Source organism: Aedes aegypti, chromosome 2, assembly GCF_002204515.2.
Source record: "Aedes aegypti strain LVP_AGWG chromosome 2, AaegL5.0 Primary Assembly, whole genome shotgun sequence".
Lineage (NCBI taxonomy): Eukaryota > Metazoa > Arthropoda > Insecta > Diptera > Culicidae > Aedes > Aedes aegypti.
Window position 1 is genome coordinate 293557554 of NC_035108.1, and position 22011 is coordinate 293579564.

Below are 22011 nucleotides of genomic sequence, written 5' to 3' on the forward strand. Positions count from 1 at the left end.
GCGTAAGGTTTCTCTGTTTTTACAAGACATCATACTGGGTTTTTCGTCAAACAGCGGCGCTAGATTGCTTCTCATCGATTTTTTGTTTTACTTCTGGCAAAACAAATCCCAACCATCCATGAGCCATGGAGGGAACATGAGGGGAATGAGGCGGTCATAATTGACGTCATTTGCGTCGAATTGTATACAGCGTGACTATGATTGGGTTTTGAGCTCGATTGGGCATTAGGCTCATCTGATGCAAGCAACGTCAAAAGGTAAATACCTATATGTGATGGGAGTAGCATCGTCATTCCTCCGAATCAGAAAGCACTGGCACTTGGAGAAGTTTTGTTCCGCTTCGTACCCTACTAGAAAAAAAACATGACAAAAGTGTGACCGAAGGTTATTCTTGTGTCGTTCTGCCACATCTTATCCGTTTTTGAATGTAAATATATTGGTGTACACATCTATGTATATGTTATTTGATTTCAACCCATGTCCTATGGGTTCATGAACTATTAAAACGATTGGAAAGTACCTATCGAGTATTGGTATGGAGATTTCACAAAATTTTCGTGTTTCAAGAGCGTGTTTCAATTTCCAGTGGATCCAAATCTTTGCACCATATACTAAGGGGTGAACCAAAACTTTTGCACGATGACATGAATTACTATTTTATTAATATTAAAAAAGTTTCCGATATTTCCACCTAAACTTTGCATGTGTTCGTCAAAGAACATAAGATTACGGTTCTAAATGACGCATTGATTTAAAGTTTTGGTCGATACAATGCTGAGAAAATCAACCATGTTTTTTCAGTGTGTTTATTGAAAAATGTCACAACTTTACTTAAAATTTAGTAAAAAAATCAAAAATTGTTTTTGTCAAAATACCTACGAAGTAAGATTCACTAATTGTCTTTCAAATGCGCCAAATTGGACTTGTTATCACAGATATATGGACAAAACACATTTGTATGTTTTTGAGGGGTGAACCCAAACTTTTGCACGGAAGTGTATAAGAAACGAAACCCGAATTTAGTACTATAGTCCATTTTACGAGACGTTTTTGAACAGCTGATCGCTTATTTTATGAATGAAATTTTAATAGAAAGTGGTGTCGTAATGTGTAAAAGTAACAGGAATATCATCAGTGTTGTCGTTTTGTAAAATGGACTATACCATTTAATCCCATTGGAGTACCGTAATCCGGGGTAACATTGATCATTTTTTTGAATATTTCTTAAATATTTCGTTTTGAAAATACAAATGTTGCCAATTTTATATTTTAAAAACAAGTACTACCACCAATAGCTCGTGACTATGTACTGTATTTGTTTTTTTGAAAAATTTAAGCATGTTTTAAAATAATGTTTTAATCAAATTTTTGATTAAGCTGATATGGGGTAACATTGATCACCTATGTAAACAACGTTCGATAATACCGAAAATGTCATTACTTACTGAAATCATGGTCCTGGAGCCGAATATGAACGCCAAACGCCTAAATGTAGGCAATTGCCTAAGAGATTCTACATTCTTAACAGAAATACGTTAATGTTGCCTAATTGAGCATACTCATATACTGTATTTTGTTTTTTGAAAAATTTAAGCATGTTTAAAATAATGTTTTGATCGAATTTTTGATTTAGCAGATATGGGGTAACATTGATCACCTATGTCGTTACTTACTTAAATCATGGAGCCGAATATGAAGGCCAAACGCCTAAATGTAGGCAATTGCCTAAGAGAATTCTACATTCTTAACAGAAATACGTTAATATTGCCTAATTGCGCATACTCATGAAAGTTTTGACAACGGCATCGTTTTTTGGCGATGCCAATTGTAGTGAGAACCGCATTTTTCTTGTTCATATCGTTTGCAGAACTTATGTGAGACATGAACCTTTGGTTGTGTCATCCTTAACCATTGAAATCATTGTTACGAAAAGTTGAAAAATTTACGCATAAGGTAAACGCAATTTTGGCAAAAATATTCACTTTCATTAGCTCATGAATATGAGAAAGCGAAGTACCATTCATGATTTGGAAATGTTAAACCAATAAATGATGGTACGAACTTTTTAAGAAATGAATCATTCCGATCAATGTTACCCCGCGGATCAATGATACCCCGGATTACGGTACTATATAAAAATCTATTGACATACATACACTACCCGCCAAAAGTGTGGGATCGCTTCACCAAGTATTGCAATACTAATTTTTAAGACTTTTTAAGCGACTGCGCCATTGTAGTGTCCGGAGGGAGGAACCGGCATATGCAAAGTTAATGGCTCGATCAGCCGAATTGCAACAGGAGCCAATTCCAGCGCAACTTCATCGCTCGAAACACATTTACAAGACTGACGTGTCATTCGTCTCTACTCGTTTGCTTAGTTTTCCTTGTTACCAAAACTATAGGCCCTTTTGCTTAGTTTATACACTGACAATAATGTTGAAGTAACCTCAATCCCGAAATTGTTGTTACCACAACTATTCCAAAATATTGTTAAATTGAATGAAACCAATCTTATTACAGAAACAATGTTGTTCAAATTACTACTTTAACAAAGTTATAGCCCTGTACTTTCAACTATGTTTTTGTAGTCAAGAGCTATTCTTCTTGAGTTGACATGACCACATGTTCAGTAACAAGCAACAGCAAATGTTGTCGGTTTTACCGCAGACAGACGTTTAAGCAGGAACAATTTTTTTCAAATTTCCGGTGTAAATTCTACCGTAGTGCCACCTAGGGAGCAAATCGCTACATTGCAGTGACAGTTCGTAAAACCACGTGGCTTCGACTTCTCGCTTATCACCCAGTCCACCACCCACTGAACAAAAATATAAATACAATCACTTTAAATATGATTCACACAATTGTGATACTTTCATGCTAATTCAGTTAAATGAGTAACCATTAGGGCGATCTAAATTTTAAAAATGTAGTAAAACCCAATCTCCCATATGCTCCTTAACATCCTTACCATAAAAATAGTGTTCTGTGAAATTTTCAGCTTTCTAGGTGGTTATTTGAAGCTGGCCCAAAGACAATGTAGGTTTATATGGAAATTACTATGGAGAAATTATTAGAAATATTTTAAACACGCTAGTACTGTAATGTAAGTAGAAACTTATCATCCATATTGAAAACTCATTCTTCAAACCTTAATGGAAGAATATTGCTGAAGAAACAATTCTCTTTTGAGCTAATTTCGTTTGGGATTTTTAGACATGTTCTTCTTCTTTTTGGCGTTACGTCCCAACTGGGACAAAGCCTGCTTCTCAGATTAGTGTTCTTATGAGCACTTCCACAGTTATTAACTGAGAGCTTTCTTTGCCGATTGACCATTTTTGCATGTGTATATCGTGTGGCAGGTACGAAGATACTCTATGCCCTGGGAATCGAGAAAATTTCCAACCCGAAAAGATCCTCGACCAGCGGGATTCGAACCCACGACCCTCAGCATGGTCATGCTGAATAGCTGCGCGTTTACCGCTACGGCTATCTATAGACATGTTTGCAGGGCTATAATCCCATATTAAGCTAAACAATAGCAAACAAACTCATGAATATCTCAAGCGTGTTTTGAACATATCTCAAAATTTCTCCATAGTAATTTCCATATAAACCTACATTGTCTTTGGTCCACCTTCAAATTACCACCTAGAAAGCTGAAAATTTCACAGAACACTATTTTTATGGTAAGGATGGTAAGAAACATATGGAAGATTGGATTCTCAAACATTTTTAAATTTTGAACCGCCCTAGTAATCAACACTCAAAGGCATTTATGCTTGCTAGCATGAATCTGTGAGTAAATTAAATGCCAACATGTTGTAAAAATTACAATGGATTTTATTAACAATTTACATGAGAAATTAGATCGAAAAGGAGGAGGAGGCGAAAGATGACCTATCCAAGAAGATATAATCCCTGCTACGAGCGTACGAGAAGAAGCTGGATATGTACTATCGAGAGTACACCAGTCTTCATCGGGAGATTCTGAAATGCGTTCCAACGACGGAGTACGACGAGCATGATGAGCAGCATCTAAGATTCGACCAGCTTCACAGCGAAGCGCTGCTGAGGTTCGAGTAGAAATCCGCGAGTTTTGCTGGTGAGTTAGTAATAGGTGAGAGTGAACGCCTAGTTTTGGAAAGCTTCCAGAGTACGGCCATGAGAAGCGCTCTGACACGTCCAACGTGGAAACGCCAAATCACGTTGCGACGACGGAAAATCAAAATGAAATTCCAAGCACTCTCATCAGTCCAGCATCAGGAAGCAACCGTACCGCACTAGAATTACTAGCAAACCACCAGCCGAATCGCGAGATAGACTGCTGTCAGAATCCGCTCAGAGGAAGCTCTCTGACACACCAATAGCGAAGACGCCGTACATCGCTGCGTAAGCCAAGATTCAGTCGGAGCCATCCAACGTAAGCACGCTCGTTGAATCTACAGCCAGCGAAGATCGATTTTCGGATAGGTTCCGGAATCGGTACCAGACGGAGTTTGCTCGAAGAGGATACTCCAACCCGTCTTACGCGGAGGGTACCGAGTAAATCAGCGACACTTGCTCGAGCAGCCAGTCTCGTGCTAGCGAAGTGTACCGACTTCCAGAGGCCTTTCGGATTCATCCTTTGCCAGAGCCCACCGAAGAAGAGGTCTCCGAGTCATGCAGTGCCGTCTTACTTGAAGGCAACCCGACCGACATCGAACCGAAGAAAGCTCAAGAGGAGCATGTATTCTCCGATTCGCCCAGAGAAGAGTCACTGAAACGTACTGTGACGTCCAACATGTCTGGCAATCAGGGAACATCTACGAAGTGATTGCCTTGAACACCGTCAGGAGTCGACTCGAGAGAAGGCGTCCAACAGCCAGATGTGGATTCATCGATCGGTGGAGTGACATGTGCCGACCAAGTGGGACCAGCTTACCAAGGAGCAGTCCGCACATTCCAAAGAAGAGCAGTCACACCATTCAGTCGCTGGGACTGTGATAGCTGGAACCATGGTAAACCCGGAGTTCACTTTGATTGAGCTCTCCGGCGCGTCCAGTGTGTTACAGCCCTTCCACACTGTGACTTCCGTCGATCAAATGGAATTCACCCCGAGAGAATACAGCAGATCCAAGCAGTACGAAATGGTGGTCAATGTATCCCGATATGATTATCAACGAGTCTCCTGCTGTCAAGGATGTATCAGAGTCTGTTCAGGAGGAACTTTTTGATCAATCCTGCGCGACCCAACTTCTTCCCGAGGATACCTCTGCTGTACAACTGGACTTCGACCATGAAGAGCATTACCTGGCGTCCAGTGGAAATCCGAGAGACGGCACTGTGGGCTATTACCAACCAAATGGAGGCCCATTCCAGAGGAGTACTCCAGGTTGTCGTATGTAAAGCCATTGTGTGTTACGACAGCTAACAACCAATTCGAGTTCACTCAGGATGAGAACTGCAGACTGTTGTTTGTAAAGCCAATGAGTATTACGACAGCTACCAACGAAATGGAGCTTGCTAAGGAGGAACCCACCGAGCAACCAGAGTCCGTGAAGACATCACCAAATCAAATGATGCTCATCGTTCATGCGGGATTTGAAGTAGTGGCTCGTACTCGTCGAACCGGGAAAAAGTGCCCTACTTCGGAACATTGGGAGTTGAATGCTGATACTTCCAAATCTGTTGAGTTCCTGGAAAGAAGTTGCAACGCTTCGGATGGGGTTTCGGGTCGCTATCAACCAAGGACAATGAGAAAATGGCACATCCATCCAGCCAAACCACCACCTGTGACTTATGCGAGCCATCCGAGATCTGCAGAGCACATTGGATTGCTCAACTGGCTAATGCAGGTTAACCAACGAAAGGGATGTCTCCACCTGTGTCTCCCTAAACTGGTCAAGCAGTGGCACAATCCGCCGTTTGAACTGAGTCTGCTGAACAACGATGCGACCTCCGCGAAGATGAGTCCAACTGACGAGAAAGATGCCAACTCGGAAAGCCCGACATTGAGTAGCAATGGTCATCGTACTGAAACTCTCGATCAGCGTCAGTGTGCGCTCACCAAAGAAGGGACGACAGGAAACACTAACGAACATATAGCAACGTGTCATCCAGCGTCGATTGCCGAGAAATTTTGGACTAGAATCCAGCTACATTCCATCGAGCAGAGGACGTCCTACAACATGCATCCAATGGACCAGTTGTGTTATGCTGCACAGCCACAGAGTGAGCCTTGGCGATTCTTGTATCAGCTGAAAAATGGACAAACCAGGTGTGTATCTCAGCGAATCCACGTGGAGATCTCCGATTGGACGATGGGGAATCGTCCATCGTCGGTACCAATCCTGTACCGCATTCTGTCCTTCAAACGACGTAGGAAGAAAGACTTTGCTGCAATCATCAACCGGAACCCCAAGAAGACAACTGCCATCAGTATACCAGTGCTTCGATACGAGTTCTTGCTAGCCCGGGGGGAGTATGTTCGCTCCCGAATCAACCGCTCCGATGGCAATATTGCCCCACTGTCCCCTATAGCAATCATCAGTAGTCAACCTACCCGAAGCCCAATGTTATGGATTTTACTCAGGTGGCGCAGATCAATGATGCGTGTCACTAGTTCCCTCTTTTACTCTCCCGCTGTTCTTATGCAGTGACGTCACTATTTGCGCTGCATAAGAACAGCGGGAAGGTAAAAGAGAGAACTAGTGGCACGCATTAATGATCTGCGCCACTTGAGTGAAATCCATAATAGGCCTTTTCATGTGACAGATCCGTCTATGCATTTGTTTACATCGGTGGAGGACCGGTGCTAACACGGGCCTGTCATTTTCATAGAAGAAATGTCAAAGTGCTTCCCGATCAGCTGATTTGAGACGTCATGTGAATAGGCCTATATTGCCCGAAGCCAGCAGCAGTGCGCGGTCACTCACTGATGTAAACAATCACTCATGAGCGACGCGCGCGCACGCAACCACCGGGAGCTCACTGTCATCATCATCATCATCACCGTTATCGCGCCCAATGTGGATTGCGACAGCGTGAGCGGCATTGCACCCAGATTCCCGATTTATCTAGAATGTTCCAATCTGGAGAATAATAGAATGTTCTAGATGCCTTCGGCGACGATATATATAGTGAGTGGGAACGTCGCTTTAGAGAACAGTATTCTCTGACCCGGCAAACGATCAAGTTGTGTGACGTGTAGACAGGGCTGCCACATATACAGACTTATCTGTATTACACAGATTTTTTTTATTCTGACACAGATTCAATTTGTATGGAACACAGATTTTCTTTCAACGATTTTTGTATGGACACATATTTTTTTGTATGGGACACAGATTTTTTAACCTGGTGGATACAGATTTTCTATCAAACCATCTGGCAGCTCTGCGTGTAGATTAGTATTTTCTGACCCGGCAAACGGTCAAGTTGAAGCAAACAGTGAAAGTGAAAAGTGTATTGAGCTGGCGAAAGCTCTCAAAGTGAAGAATAAAGTAGTGTTTAGTGTAAGTAAAACAGTAATTTCACAACCGTATTCTTTCTTTGCGAAGAAAGAAAATCCCGTTTAAGGCACTGCGGCGCCTCAACAACTACTTTAGGAATAACCCGAACCGTTCCACCCAAGACATGGTCAAAAAGGTCAATTCGTCGAAATGGTTCGTCCAGCAGACCATGAAGCGGGCTCGGCTACGTGTTTTTAGTGTCAGGAAGGCGCCAAACCGAACTGATAAGCAAAACACGGTGGCCAAATTGCGAGCGCGGAAGCAGTACCGTGAGTGGCTGGTCAAGCCAGGTTGTCTAGTCATAGACGAGCAAGCCATTCGTTACAACCGGCACCATAAACGGGCATATTTATCGAGAGGAATGCTTGCAGAAGTGCTTGCCATCCTCCGCTCTCACCGTGGTCCCACACTGTTCTGCCCGGATCTCGCTTCGTGTCATTACGCCAAGCCTGTAATGGATTAGTGAGAAACGAAGAGCGTCAATGTCTGGTCCCGAAGGATTATTATTATATAGCTTTATTAAGGAAATTTTCAGCCCTATCAAGTCCCGAAGGAGGCGAACACCAGAACTTGGTCCGATTGAAAAGTTTTGGGCGATAATGAAGAAGAAGAAGTTGAAGAAAAGCGGAAAAACATTCAACACCGATGAAGCTATGAAGAAAATACTGGGAGAAAAGTTCAAAAGCTACATGATCAGGATTCACCTTAGTAAGTGATGCGATGCATGTAGCCTCAGTTCAAATAGTTATCTATCAGTGCGTCTACATTTCTCATGTCGAACTGTTCAAAGGTTATTTTTAGTAATTGCGATAAATCTATTAAATGAAATCTATTATAACGTTTATTATTATTGTATGTATGCATATTGTGCATATGTAGTATTTTCTATAGAACAGAAATAAGGGCTTATGCCGACACTTATAGTGACGAACTATCCATACTTTGTTTAATGATTACATAAATAAATCAATACCATTGATAAGACAAACTTCTGTTCACAGGCATGAAACGAACTAATTAGTTGGTTATCCATCCTCGACTGAAGTTACAATCTCGGCATCAACAAAGTAAAAGCCGGGATATAAAATCACTCCGATGACGCGCGAAAACAAATTATTAGGTTTGGGCCTTCGCAAAGCACTGCCCAGCAAAATGTGGAACCGAGAAAAAATCCACTCCGGTAAGGCAGTTAACACGAACCCATTTGCTCGAGTTTTATTAAACGCACTTTTTTATAATCTAACGCACAATTTTCAAAATCAATCCGTACACTCACGACGGTACAAAACGACGAAAATCAATCGATTCGATTAGTAAAAAATTTGATTAGTAAAACTCTACACTCACATCAGCCGTTTCACGATTCCGCCAGCCGAAATAAAAATTTGCGCGAGAAAAAACGCGGCAGAAAATGTCTGCTTCCACCACAGTTTATATCGGAGGCAAAGAAAACACACCGTTTTGTTCTACATCGAAAACGGTTCATACAGTATTTTATAATAATGGTAAAAGATATTATAGCCACGTTTACCTGGCGGCAAATAAATACTTGCGTGTTTTAATTTCTCCTGCCGTAAGATCGATGCCCGTCGTTGCTGTTTCTAACAGTAGCTAATATATAGTGAGTTAATACCTAAAAAATTGAGAAGTTCCGAGTTCAGTCTTTACACGTTAAATTAGACCCAGGCAAATCAATACAGATGATCAAACATTTTTCAAGAACACAAAAATGTTTTAAAAGTCGTATAAAACTTTCCTAGTGTGCGTGTATGGACATAGGTTTAAGCCAAAAATAAAATCGCTTTGATTTCAGAGCTAGGAAAAAACTACACAAAATTCCAAAGGATATTCCGTCTTAAAGCGGGGTTGGGTATGAGAGTTAAATTTAAAAAAAAAAATAACGTGTTTTATGCATGGCCCCCATTTTAAGTAACCCAAACAAAAACCTGACCGCGTGTACACGTACATAACCATATCCCCAACAATCAATGATCGTTTACTTTCTCATTCAACGATCGGCACACCATCGCAGCGTAATCATCATCATTATCATCGCCATCATTGACCAACAACACACCAGACAACACTGCCCAACAAACATCATGCCACAGCATCGTACGATATCTATCCATCCACTAGGGGAGAAGCGAAGCAGCCAAATTGGCGAAGCGTCACACCCCTTGCCTTGCCCATCCACTTGTGCGCCACTCCGAATCCGTCACTGGGGAAGAAGATACTGCGAGACTAAGCGCGTTTCAGCTCTCAGCTGTTGTTTTTGAGCAGCCCACTTATTCGCACTTTACAAGCCGGTTGCCATACCGTCCCTTTCGCACATACAAAATGCCGGGTGGATCTGGTAGATCCCGGATTCACTAATCTACTTTTATAAGAAAAGGAGTAATTACCTAAGTTGTATAGTGACGAACAAGATGAAGTTTTTTGTAGCTTGTTTGAAAGAGCTCATTTTTCTAAGTATTGAAGAATTTTATTATGTTTAAGTATATTAGTTTTTATGTTATCAATTGAAACAGATTTATCTATCACTTTTTAAAATCAACGTAAGTAATTTTGACACAGCTTTTTTACGCGAGCTGATTGCATGTAAAATTTTAGCGATATACACGGCGAAAAATTGGTAAAAAAGGGGATTCATTATGAAACAATTTTAGAAGCCAGGCTGTGATTCTTTTTCAATTGATTTTCTCAAAACCGTTTTAAAATTACTCACGTCAATTTGAAAAAGTAATAGATAAACAGTGTTTTGATTTGATTTGTGGTTGCGTCACTTTGTCTCTTCATATAACAGAACGGTGTAAGTAGAGGTTAGGCTGCGAAAGTTGATAATCTTACTTACGTCGTTTTGTAATTCCGAAAATTAAACGTTGTAAAAGCGAAAATCGAGTCGGTTCAGAATTGAGCCTATAGAGTTTCGTTTGCGAAACACGTAGGATGACAAAATAAGTTTGCGTATTCTTCTGACTTACGGCTATTCACATAAGTTGTCAAGATTACAATCTTTGGGCACACAGACATTCAGATTCACATGGCGAAGTAAAATTTGCCGAAGGGTGATTTAAAAGTTATTTCCATATAAACTATAAAAGCGTTTTAAATATAGTCCAAGGCGTTTTTTAAGGCTCCTATGAGTCCTATGTACAATCTTTTGAACCCATATTATTGTGAAGGGATCAATGAAGAAATTTTGACCAACCTAATGGAACTTCTTTGCTAACTTGCCAATAGCTTTCGGTCAAGCATTTTTTCATACATTTTGAAATACGAAGTGGCATTCTGAAATACGTTTGGTGTTCAAAAATTATCTTACTCATCATACAATTTGTAACTCTGCTGAAGATGCCCTAAGTTACAGAATGCCACGTGCACAGTTAAATTTTCAACTTTGCATCAGTCTAATGTGCAATGATTATTTTGTTTACATCACCAAAACGTTACTATCTACGTACATACCTGTTTCACTGGTCTAAGTATGCGAGCCGAACGAATCGAACTGTTGTAACGTTTCTGTAAGTACAAGAGAGACGAAAGAAAAAGTAGAATTAATACTAAAACCTTTCCAAAAAGGCAGCTTTCGGCCACTCGGATATGCGTAACCACCGAGTACATGTATGGGAGTTAGCATTTGCATAATTCGCGTGCATATGTAAGTCGATAGTTCAATAACTCTGCGGTGTTTACTTGCATGCGAATTTATTCGCTTCAAGTCCCTTCGCGGTACGATCTTTTTCCCTGCGCTCCACGAATACAGCGTGAACCCGACGTTTATGTGAGTGTGGCAGTTCGATTCACAACATACCGGCACTTTGGCATTGCGGAACTAATATCGCTGTAGCTCACTGGCACAGTTTTCTTGTCCTATTGATATGACAGGGGGAAAGATAGCCAACAGGCAAGACAATTCATCCCAAAATGCATGTGAATGAAAACACACTTTCAATGAGTATAATAATTTAGTTTATAAAATCAAGCAAGCAAATGTGCAACATTGCGTGCCTCAGATTCTTTAAAAAAAAAAGCTGGTATGGACGTGACACATTAATACTTATAATGCTGCAAAATGTAATTGATTGGTAGTTCAACCAATTCTATTGATTATTGAAGAACCTACGAACAAATTAATTCAATATTGATATAGTATTTTGAACACACAAAAATAACTATATAAGGGAAAAAATAATAGAAACAACTTAATCGAGTTTACGAGAAATTGAAAATTGGTTAAAATGCTAATTGAAAAACATCTACTTATGTAGCGAAACAGGTAGTAAAGCAATTAACCTGTTTTTTCTTAACTTCATCAAAAATGAGTAATTAAAAATTAATTGAACGTCGGAAGGAAGTATTTTGAGACCAATATTATACAATATAACTGTTGCAATATGTGACAATAAGTCAGACAGATAAGCCAATTCATCCATGATTTATTTACTGCTGAGTTGCCTGCTTGATAACTCACGCATGAAAAATTCCAATCGTGAGTTAGGGTAGGGCGGGGCAAGATGAGCACTCTAAGGATAGACCGATTTTGCTGAATGTGATCTGTTCAAGCACAATCATAATAGAACAGCCTCACTGTACAAAGTTAGTAGGCATTAATGATTGTCAGCATACATGCAGTAGCTCAGAGAGCTAGCGCCACAATCAGTGTATATGTGTATGCTTCAATGTAAATGCTTTGTTTTTCATGTTCATTTTGTTACATGTTTGTTAGACCAAATTAATTGTCTTTAAGAAGTATAAAGTATATTTCTTTGAAGAGAAGCCACTGAATATAGCACTTAACACATGTAGCAGGAGTAGCCTAGACAAGCTCGAAGCTGCACCTGTCACGCTAGATTGTCGGCGATTTCATTTCCCTCAATTCCACAATGGCCGGGCACCCAGTACAATGTAATACCTTGGACAGACATCTGATACATATACCATGGTACAAGCCGTCAAGAAAATTATTCCAAGGCTATCTTGAATGAAGACAATTATCAGTATAGAAACCCATTTCAAGATAATTGTACAATGGTACGTATACCACAAGTGAGTGTGTCATAAGTATAACTTTGTTCCTACTGGCCAATTGCTTCAGAGAAAGAATGCATTGCCACACTAACTTTGATCTACATGTGTATGCCTTTAGAGCATTCAAAGCTGCTTGACTGTCCGAGAAAATTCAGATCTTTGCAAACCTATAGTTTCTTTTGAGACAAACATTTGTACAGTCAATGATGGCTTGTATTTTAGCTTGGAACACAGTGGAACTGCACCCCATAGCAATCACCTTGCTGGTACCAGGGCCGAAAACTCCAGCTCCGGTATTGCCCCCCGTCGGTATAAAATACAATAGAACCTGGACGTAAACTTGGTCCACCAGAATCCCAAATATAGCGGCTTAGTTCAACCACTTTAAAGGGAACATCATAGTTGGTCTTCGTTGTCATCCAATCTTCTATTGTTTTCAAATCTGAATTCAAATTCAATTCCTTGATGATCTTCATGTAACCAATCAAATCATTATCTAGTATTTTAATATAACGAATAAACTGCAAGGCATTTTTTGCAGATTGCAGTTTAATGAATTGATGCAAAGGCAGTATATTAAGAAGGGCATCCAAGGCAATCGATGGTGTACTTTCATTGCTCCAAGCAAGTCTTTGCAATTTAGCCAGCTTCTTCTGAGCGGTTATCTCATTTGTCTTGGACCAGTGAAGCATAAAAGTAAATTTTGGTCGGACTATTGCTGTATAAATCCAGTTTACCATATTAGGTCGCAGTCCCCAAGTTTTTCCTAGGGCTTTATTCCAGACCCATAGGGCATCAGTACCCTTACTTATGACCTTACTCAGATGAGAGTTTCAGTTCAATTTCTTATCCAAAGTAACCCCAAGGTGTTTAACTTCTTCCGAAAATTGAATTTAAACTCCATTCAAAGAAGGCTGTGTAAGCTTTACCTTTTTTCTTCTGGTAAAAGGCACGATAATAGTTTTTGAAGGGTTTACGTTTAACCCCTCTTTCCTACACCATTTGAGAGTAATGTTTAACGCAGTTTGTAACCAATCGGAAATCGTGTTATCAAACTTTCCACGAACCAAGATGGCCACATCATCGGCATATCCAATTACCTCAAAACCTTGATCTTTTAGATTTCTAAAGAGTTCGTCTACTACAAGAGACCACAGTAAGGTCGATAACACTCCTCCTTGAGGACATCCCTTAGAAGATCTTATAGATATTTGCGCACCTTCTAGATCAGCAGAAATTGTCCAATCCTTGAGCATAGTCATCATAACCCATTCGATAACACTTTTATCCAAGCCCCTTGCTTCCATGGCTGAACTCATAGAGCTATAGGAAGCATTATCGAATGCTCCTTCAATATCGAGAAAAGCAACCACGGCTATTTGTTTGGCTTCAAGGTATTTCTCGATTTTATTTACCAGCGATTGTAGTGCCGTAATGGTAGATTTACCTGATTGATACGCAAATAGAGTTTGCAATCCCGGGAACATTTCCCGGGAAATGATTTTCTGTTTCCCGGGATTCCCGTATTTCCCGGGTAGTTGTATTAAAAAAAAGGATTGACCATCTATTTTCAAACAAAAACCTTCGCACAATTTACTTGTCATATCATTTTAACCAGGGACCTTCGTTAGCCGAGTGGTTAGAGGCCGCTGTTACAAAGCAAAGCCATACTAAAGGTGTCTGGGTTCGATTCCCGGTCAGTCCAGGATCTTTTGATAATGGAAAATATCATCGTACTCGTCGTACCTACTACACGAAAATTGCAGGCTCTGTCCCAATGAGGATGTAATACCAAGAAGAAGATCATTGTAAGCAATAAGTTCACTAGATAACTAGTTATAATTCGATGTTGGTTTGTTGTTTTACGAAATCTAATAGTTGTTGATAAAATGTATAGAGTAAGGTGGGGCAAAAGTTCGACCTTAGTGGTATAATCAAAGTTTCCAGGAACAAATACCATACAGTGAACCTTCAACATATTGGCTATAACTTTGCTGAACAAACTTGTGTCAAAATATTTACTCATTTTTAGTTATAACAGTTTCAAAATTGATTGTCTTATTCGAACTTTTGTCCCACCGGTGGGGCAAGAGTTCGAATCTAGTGCGGGGCAAAAGTTCGCTGGCTAAAACACAAAATATCGATCTTTTTATGACAGGCATACTTTACACCAGCCGTAAACTTAAGTTTGTCGAAAATTACACACTAAATTTTCATAAAAAAATTGCCCAAAATCGGGTTAATTGTAATCAGTGGAGATTCCCTAACCTCAAATCTACCTGTTCCACGATCAGAAATTCTTGAATTTCAGCAACAAATTTGCATGTAATGAGTAAAGATTTGTTGGAAAGGACGATTTCAATAATTAACTTTTAGATTTATAATCTAAATTTGCCGAAATAGTCATTTTTAGAGTCGTAGAACAGGTAGAAAGTGAGGTTACGAGTCGCCACTGATTGTAATATACTCAAAAATAGCAGTTTTTCGCAAAACTAAGTGGAAATGTAAAAATTTAGGTGACAGTTTTCACACGATTAGACACATTTAAATAAATTTGAAGATAATATGTGGATTTTAGGTAATTTGAAAATTTTTCCGTGATTTTATACATGGGTCGAACATTTGCCCCACTATGGGTCAAAAATTGTTTTCAAGCATTTATGCAAAAACTAGTACACCTCAAAGCAACCTTATGATAGGCCTAGAAACGCCCTTACATAAAATATTGAAAAAGATTTTATCTACAATTGGTTCCATGCAACGAAAGTTTGACCAAAATGTACAACATTCACGTCAAAAAACAACAAATAGCCATAACTTTTCCAAATCTCAATCGATGTTTATTATATTTGGAGTAAAAGTCTCTTACTTGAATAGCATTCGAACCACCATGACATTTATAAGATTTGTTCTGAATTGAGCTAGAAATCTTAAAAAGAAACTCCTACCCCACTTTACTCTGTTTTTTTTTTTCTAAATATGATTATAAGCTATAGTAAACAAAGGATTTATCGAAGGGTTTTTTTCATGAATTGAGTGGGCTTATAAAGTTTTTTTTGGATGTAACAGTCACAATTTTCAACATAAGGCTCTAGTTGGTTTTTTTCTAGTGCTTGAAAGGATTGCTTCGATGTTAGTAAATATGATTCGAATTTCATTTGAAGCCTGACGATTAAAACGAAGACAACAGATTTTTTAAAAGCTCAACTAACAAAAAAAAGAGAAATTACCAATACAAATTAAATATATAACATGAAATACGAAAAGGTACCGCGGGCAAGTGGGTAAATGGGGTAAGTGAAAACATTGATATATTTTACTGAATATGTGAATTAACGTTTTAAACTCATGCGTAAACCATTGAGGGCAGAACATTACGATAGGTAAGGAGATTTCTGAGATTTTTCAGCCATTATTGCATAATAGAGCGAAAAATTGTTAACTGTCAACTGTTACTCGTAACAAATTGGCGGCGTACAATCTTATTTTAATATTGTCAGTGGAAAAAAGTTGCGGAAAATAATTTCCTGTACCACTTCTTAGTTGTCCTCTGTGACAGTTTCAAGCTGCAATAAAAAAGTTTTAGAATTAATTTGACGTAGACCTAAAAATAACTAAATTTAACACCGTCAATTTTTTATCAGGGGGGCAAGTGAAAAGTTTATCATTAGAGAATTTGTGTTTTCTCTAGCCTAAGTAAACATGGTTCGCAATTATAATAGAAAAACATACCGTGCTGATAATTCAAGAAACACTATACTCAAGCGCTAAAGCTATTTAGAAATCATGGAACTTCTCTAAAAGATGTTGCCAAACCAATATAATATGTCTACTTCGGGCAGCCAATTGAAAGGAGACGTTGACTGAAATGTTGCAATATTAGAAACACACGGAAATCTCGTGGAATGTCTATGTAAAGCTAGTTCAAACATAAAAATGGGGTGTAGGTCTTTCCGCACAAAAAGATTTTAAATACGTTATTTGAGGATTCCGTTTGATTTCTCCGAAGAGTTATCTGACGTTATATTCGACTTCTCAAAAAACAAATAACGACGGTGGAAATTCTACAGAGCAGAAATGCAATTGCTGTCCTATAATGTAAGAACTAACATTGGAAATGTTGAGTTATAATGTTGTCGAATCATTTCAACTACTACCTGAAGAGAAGAAAATTAAGTGAAAAGAATAACATTTTCTTTGTTTACATGTTACTTATGTTATTGTTCTTGGGAAGTCTTAACAAATGTTAAAGCTAATAGAAATCGTGAATATAACTGTTGTTTTTGAATTTATTGTTCAACGGTAAACTTTTCACTTGCCCACTTTTGGGACAAGTAAAAAGTAAGGAGACATTTTTCAAAAACATTTTCTGTATTTTTTTCTTTAATTTTTCTAAAAATCAATTTCAGCATGCTGCTTATATTGGTGGGAGTCAAGCTAAAATATACCGACCTCATTTATTTGATTTAAGTTTCTAGAATTTGAGACGATCTCAACTATGCGAATTCCATTACCCACTTGCCCCGGTACCTTAACTCAAAAGAAAATTCCATCAATTTGCTTTTTTCTCGTTTCTTAAATTTCCCGGATTTCCCGATTCCCGGGAAGCCGAATCCGGGAAAATTGCAAACTCTTACGCAAATTGGTATTTACAAAGAGCATTTCTATTAAACTTGTTTACTTGATTGAAGTCATCATATATTTTTTTCATGTCTTTAAAGAACAGAGGAAAAGCTTATAGAGTTTAAAGGCTTTGGGAGTTGTTTTATCCTTTTTTCAGCTTTTGGAATGAAACAACTCGATCCTTTTGCCACGCTTTTGGAATATATAAGCGGCAACACTGCTTTGAATATTTCGGGTAAGAGCGGCAAGCGTTTTTTCCTTGTTGCAGTAAGCCTGGGAAAATGTATCTTTCCGGCAGATTCGAAAGGCTTGAAAGACTCAATGCCCATTCGACCCTCGAAGGCGTGAAGATTTCAAAGCCTTCTGAGTTCTCATCATTACTTCCGTGTGTCAGAAGAGTCAACAGTAAAACTGTTGTCTTCTTTTTTAAGGCTACCTAGACCATTTTGAATGGTTTTTGAAGAACTTTGTGCAGCCTTGCAGCTGCAGGCCGTAATTGTATGCTTTCGCATACCCGTCTCCAGTCCTTACATTTGACGTTGCCTTAGTTCTCTGTTGTATTCTGCTTTTTTGTATCAACCCAATCTAAAGCGATCTTTTGATATTGAACACCGCCTGCTTTCTTCTCCAATCCTGCCAGCTTGTCATTCCACAAGGCACATCCTGTTAGATGACCTTTGTGAATAGGACAGCTAGCATGATAAGATGAGACCTATGTGGTCAATGATCCCATTGAGGCATTTTATAGTTGTGAACTGTTCACCGTTTATACGAATTCTATTCGTTAAATGAGAACGATGAGATCCCAATTGGTTTTTTGGGTTTCTAAAGCTTTCTTTTATTTCTGATCCAGCTTTAAATCGACTGGATTTGTTTATGACCTTACTCCACGAAACATGCCAGTTACAATTTCTCCGATAACAGGTCGCTACAGATCGTGAGATCAAGAACCTCTTGTCGGATAAAGTTTAAAGTAGGAGATCACCTCTATACATATGTCTATGTTGTTAGACGATGTGTTTAAAAGATCTTCCCCTTTTATTAAACATCGGTCTGCTCTAAATGTATGATGGGCATTTGCATCGCACTATTATAAATTGGGCATTTTTCTTTACAGTAGATGACAAATGAATGACGACAGAACATGGAGGATCTTCAACATCTCCAGGATAGTAAGCAGAAGCAATACTACCTGTTTTCCCGATAGTTGGCGCAACAATGCTTGTCTTACGGTGAATTTTGTATTGGACAAATGTTTGATGTTCACCTGATATTTTATTCGATTCATATTCTTTACTGTCCCACTGCCTCTGATTTGAGGCTAATATAAGTGCCGATTATTTCGGAGAGTACAGGTCAACTGCGCCGTTGCTCCGGGTGCACAGTAAGGGCATAATACTGTGGAGGGTGCCCGGTACTCCACGGCACCGTTTACGATTAGGTTTTTTGCCCCTAACCATTCATTTCCTAGGTACGGGATGCTTTTGCCGCATGACAGTGGGACTCGTAATCTCACTTTCCCTGTTTACGACTCTAAAATGACATATCGACAAATTTAGATTCTAATCAAAAGTATTATTGAAATCGTCCTTTCTGATCAAGGTTTGAGAATGATTGAGAGAACGTAGCAGAGATTGTTCATATTTAGACATGATAAATCATCATATTGATTGCACAGCGTGCTCCAGATCAATATTCATGCCCCTCTCCGACAACTGCGCAACACTCACTTTTTATGGACTCCTGCACCGACCGCTTATGGATATAATAACCTTGGAAGATCTGTAGATTATTTAACGGCGTTTACAATTTGTTGACTTCAATATTAGTAGATTAGTTTTTAAAAATAGAAGAATATTTAAGCAGTCTGTGTGGCTTCGCAAAGATGTTGAAATAGAAGCGCTAGATAAAGATGATAACTGTTATGGCTCTTTTAGATTTCAGTAAGGCATTTGATACAATTAGCCATCATCGGCTTTGCATTAAATTAAAATTTGGATTTAAAATGAGGACGAACTCATATGTTGATTTTAACAACACGATGTCGACAAAATATCGGTTCCTTGTGGTGTACCCAGGATCGATACTTGGGCTCTCTGTTCTCTATGTACATTAATGATTTACTTTGTTTTGTCCTTTGTAAGTTTCATCTTTATGCTGATGATTGCCAACTATATATTTCTGAATCTATAAAAATTTAAATGATAGTGTCAAAAAATAAACAATGATATTAAAAACATCTTGAACTGGTGTGTGCATAAAGGATTAATACTGAATGTGAAAAAACTCATTTTTAGCAACAAACGTATGAAAGTAATAAATCTCCAAAGTGAAAGTAGATAATGATTTCATTTGAATACTCTGATGTTATTAAAAACTTAGGAATACTCATGGACTGCAAATTAACTTGGAATGATCAAGTCAACGCTGTTTGTAGTAAAGTGTATAAAGCTCTCTATTCACTCGTTGGTCTCAGAAAGTGTACTCCTCAACATATTCGATTTCACCTGGCACGTGCTTTTATTGTATCCTGTTTGATTATGGGACATACTGTTTTCTCTAGTTTCTACAACAACTTTCGTAAACTCAATCTTGTTTTCAACACTATCATTCGATATGTTTTTAGTCTTCGAAAATTCGATCATTGTAATTGTAATTATAATTTTATTGATCACGGTATCTATCAGTGTACACTTTTTATCAGGCGATCATATCTCTAGATATGTCGATCACTACTTGGTCGTAGTTTCAACTCATCTAAGTTCAAGGGTTTGTACACAAACTTTCAAAATTTTAAATAATCCTCCATCATACTTGAAAATTTCTTCTCGTATACTAAATCACCAAGAACACCATTATTAGTTGTTCCAGAAGCGCCTCTGGCAATTTAAAACTTTCGTTCCGGCACCGAGCAATTAGTGCTTGGAATAAACTACTAGAAACTGCAGGAGTGCGAGGAATTATTCTTCATTCAAAAATAATATTGAGCTATTTTATAATAGTTAGTCTTGTACATTAGCATTATTGTCGCATAGTAGCATATACTTTGAAAACCATTAGAAGGTTATTTGTCTTATTATTGTTATGATGTAATATATAAAATAAATAAATAAATTTGTTGCTGAAATTCAAAAAATTCGCATGACACCATGAATTTGGGGGCCATGCTGAAATTGACTTGATTCGATTCCCGGCCATTCCAGGATAACTTGATAACTTCGGCAATGAAAGCTTTTAGTTAATAAGACACTAAGCTGAGAAGCAGAGTTTTATCAGTAGGGACGTAATGCCAAGAAGAAAAAGATGTGAGATCTTCTCAAGGGAATTTCTCAATGTTTACGTTGGGAAGTTAGGCCCTTATCATGATCATGATATAATATGTAATATATTATCTTATATTTTGTTAGGGAAAATTGCATGACTCCCGTGTTACCGTAATCGAAATGCGTACGTGATATTAGGCCATTTTTGGGTTGTGAAGTTTATGAATGAGCTCCATGTAACGTAGCCAGCAAGGGAACCGGTGTCTATATTGCCCCACATCCCCATTACTTCGTTTTGATTGTGTGATGATCATCATTCGTAGTATTTTGTCTCGTCTCGTCGCCATATACCTACACACAATCGCATTTCTCATTCGCATATCCAAACGTAATGGTGAGCGGGTGAAAAGAAAACGCAACATTCGATCGCTTTACCGTTTTGTCCGTCCGTCTATTCCAAAGTGATAATATGAAAATGTAAATTCTGCCATCGATATTACGGGCGGTGCTGCGTTGCGTTGACATTCAAGCCTTTTCAAGTTTAGCTTAATTTATGCAATACCTGAAACTAGCCATCAGTCGAAAGGTAAAGGCGAAAAAATTCGAACTTGGAGAAAGTTTTCCCCCAACATCATTGTCTTCTGTAACTCGTAATCGATCTGTCAGGTTTTTGTTCTTACATTACCGTGATAATTTCTGTTTTCTGGAATGCCCGTCCATTAACAAACGTACCTAGTAATCCAAGTTGCCGATTGATAAGAAATCCACGCAATTTCGTCACTTTTCAGTGGGTATTTTCTTTTACACACTATTCACGAATCGCGAAAACTAAAACCTCATCCACCGTTTTCGACGAGTTTTCGCGAGTGAAAGGGATCGCACGAGTGACACCGAGTACACACTTTGCACAGGAGAGAAAAGGTCACACTAGTTTTTAGGATATGACTTTCCTTCTTCTGCTGAGAGAGACTTTTTTTAACAGCACAACGCGCGCGTACAAAATTACGTCTGGATGACACGAAGATAAAAACCCGACTGCTGCTGGAAGCTTGACCGACGCATCGGACGTCAAAGCGAAATTTAATGAGTGAGAGGGAGAGAGATTCGAAGGGCGGTGTAATGCTAGAGCGAGTTGCAACACAGTTGCGCGTTTGATCGATTTTTGCTCGCAACCAAGGCGAGTCCAATTCTCTAGGTGTTATCCAAGGTTTTTATAATGACAGGTTTAGCAATCTTAAGCAGTCAGTGGGTGCGAGGTGCGAGGGGAAGATGGGAGTGACAGCTGGCGAGCTAGCTGGCTGGCGAGTTTGTTTATACTGGTTTTTTCACTCTACCGTTTCTATGGGATTGTTAGGGATTGTTGACAACAACAAACACGTTGAAGTGAAATTTTCTCCTGCGTCCATTAGCCTATGTGTCGGTGTTAGAGTGTCTTTAATTAAAAACCATTTATTCCGGTGTTGAAGATATTTAAGTGAAGATGTTTTCATGGGGCCCAGATAGCCGTACGGTAAACGCGCAGCTATTCAGCAAGACCAAGCTGAGGGTCGTGGGTTCGAATCCACCGGTCGAGGATCTTTTCGGGTTGGAAATTTTCTCGA

The 22011-nt window shown here is 38.9% G+C and overlaps 1 protein-coding gene across 5 annotated transcripts in view; it reads right to left on the reverse strand.

Moving 5' to 3' along the window:
* The window catches only part of LOC5564509 (ATP-citrate synthase), a 77398-nt gene extending 55940 nt beyond the window's left edge, over positions 1–21458 (reverse strand). Inside the window, exons 1-2 of one of the 5 annotated variants that reach the window (XM_021845392.1) lie at positions 21143–21458; positions 10962–11015 (exon numbers count right to left, since the gene is read on the reverse strand). The gene's annotated coding sequence lies outside the window, so the exon portion shown is untranslated. Of the gene's footprint in view, positions 1–10961; positions 11016–21095; positions 21120–21142 lie in introns of those variants that run through there. The other 4 variants (XM_021845398.1, XM_021845399.1, XM_021845393.1 and 1 more) reach the window with 4 other exon arrangements.
* Between the last annotated feature and the right edge of the window lie 553 nt (positions 21459–22011).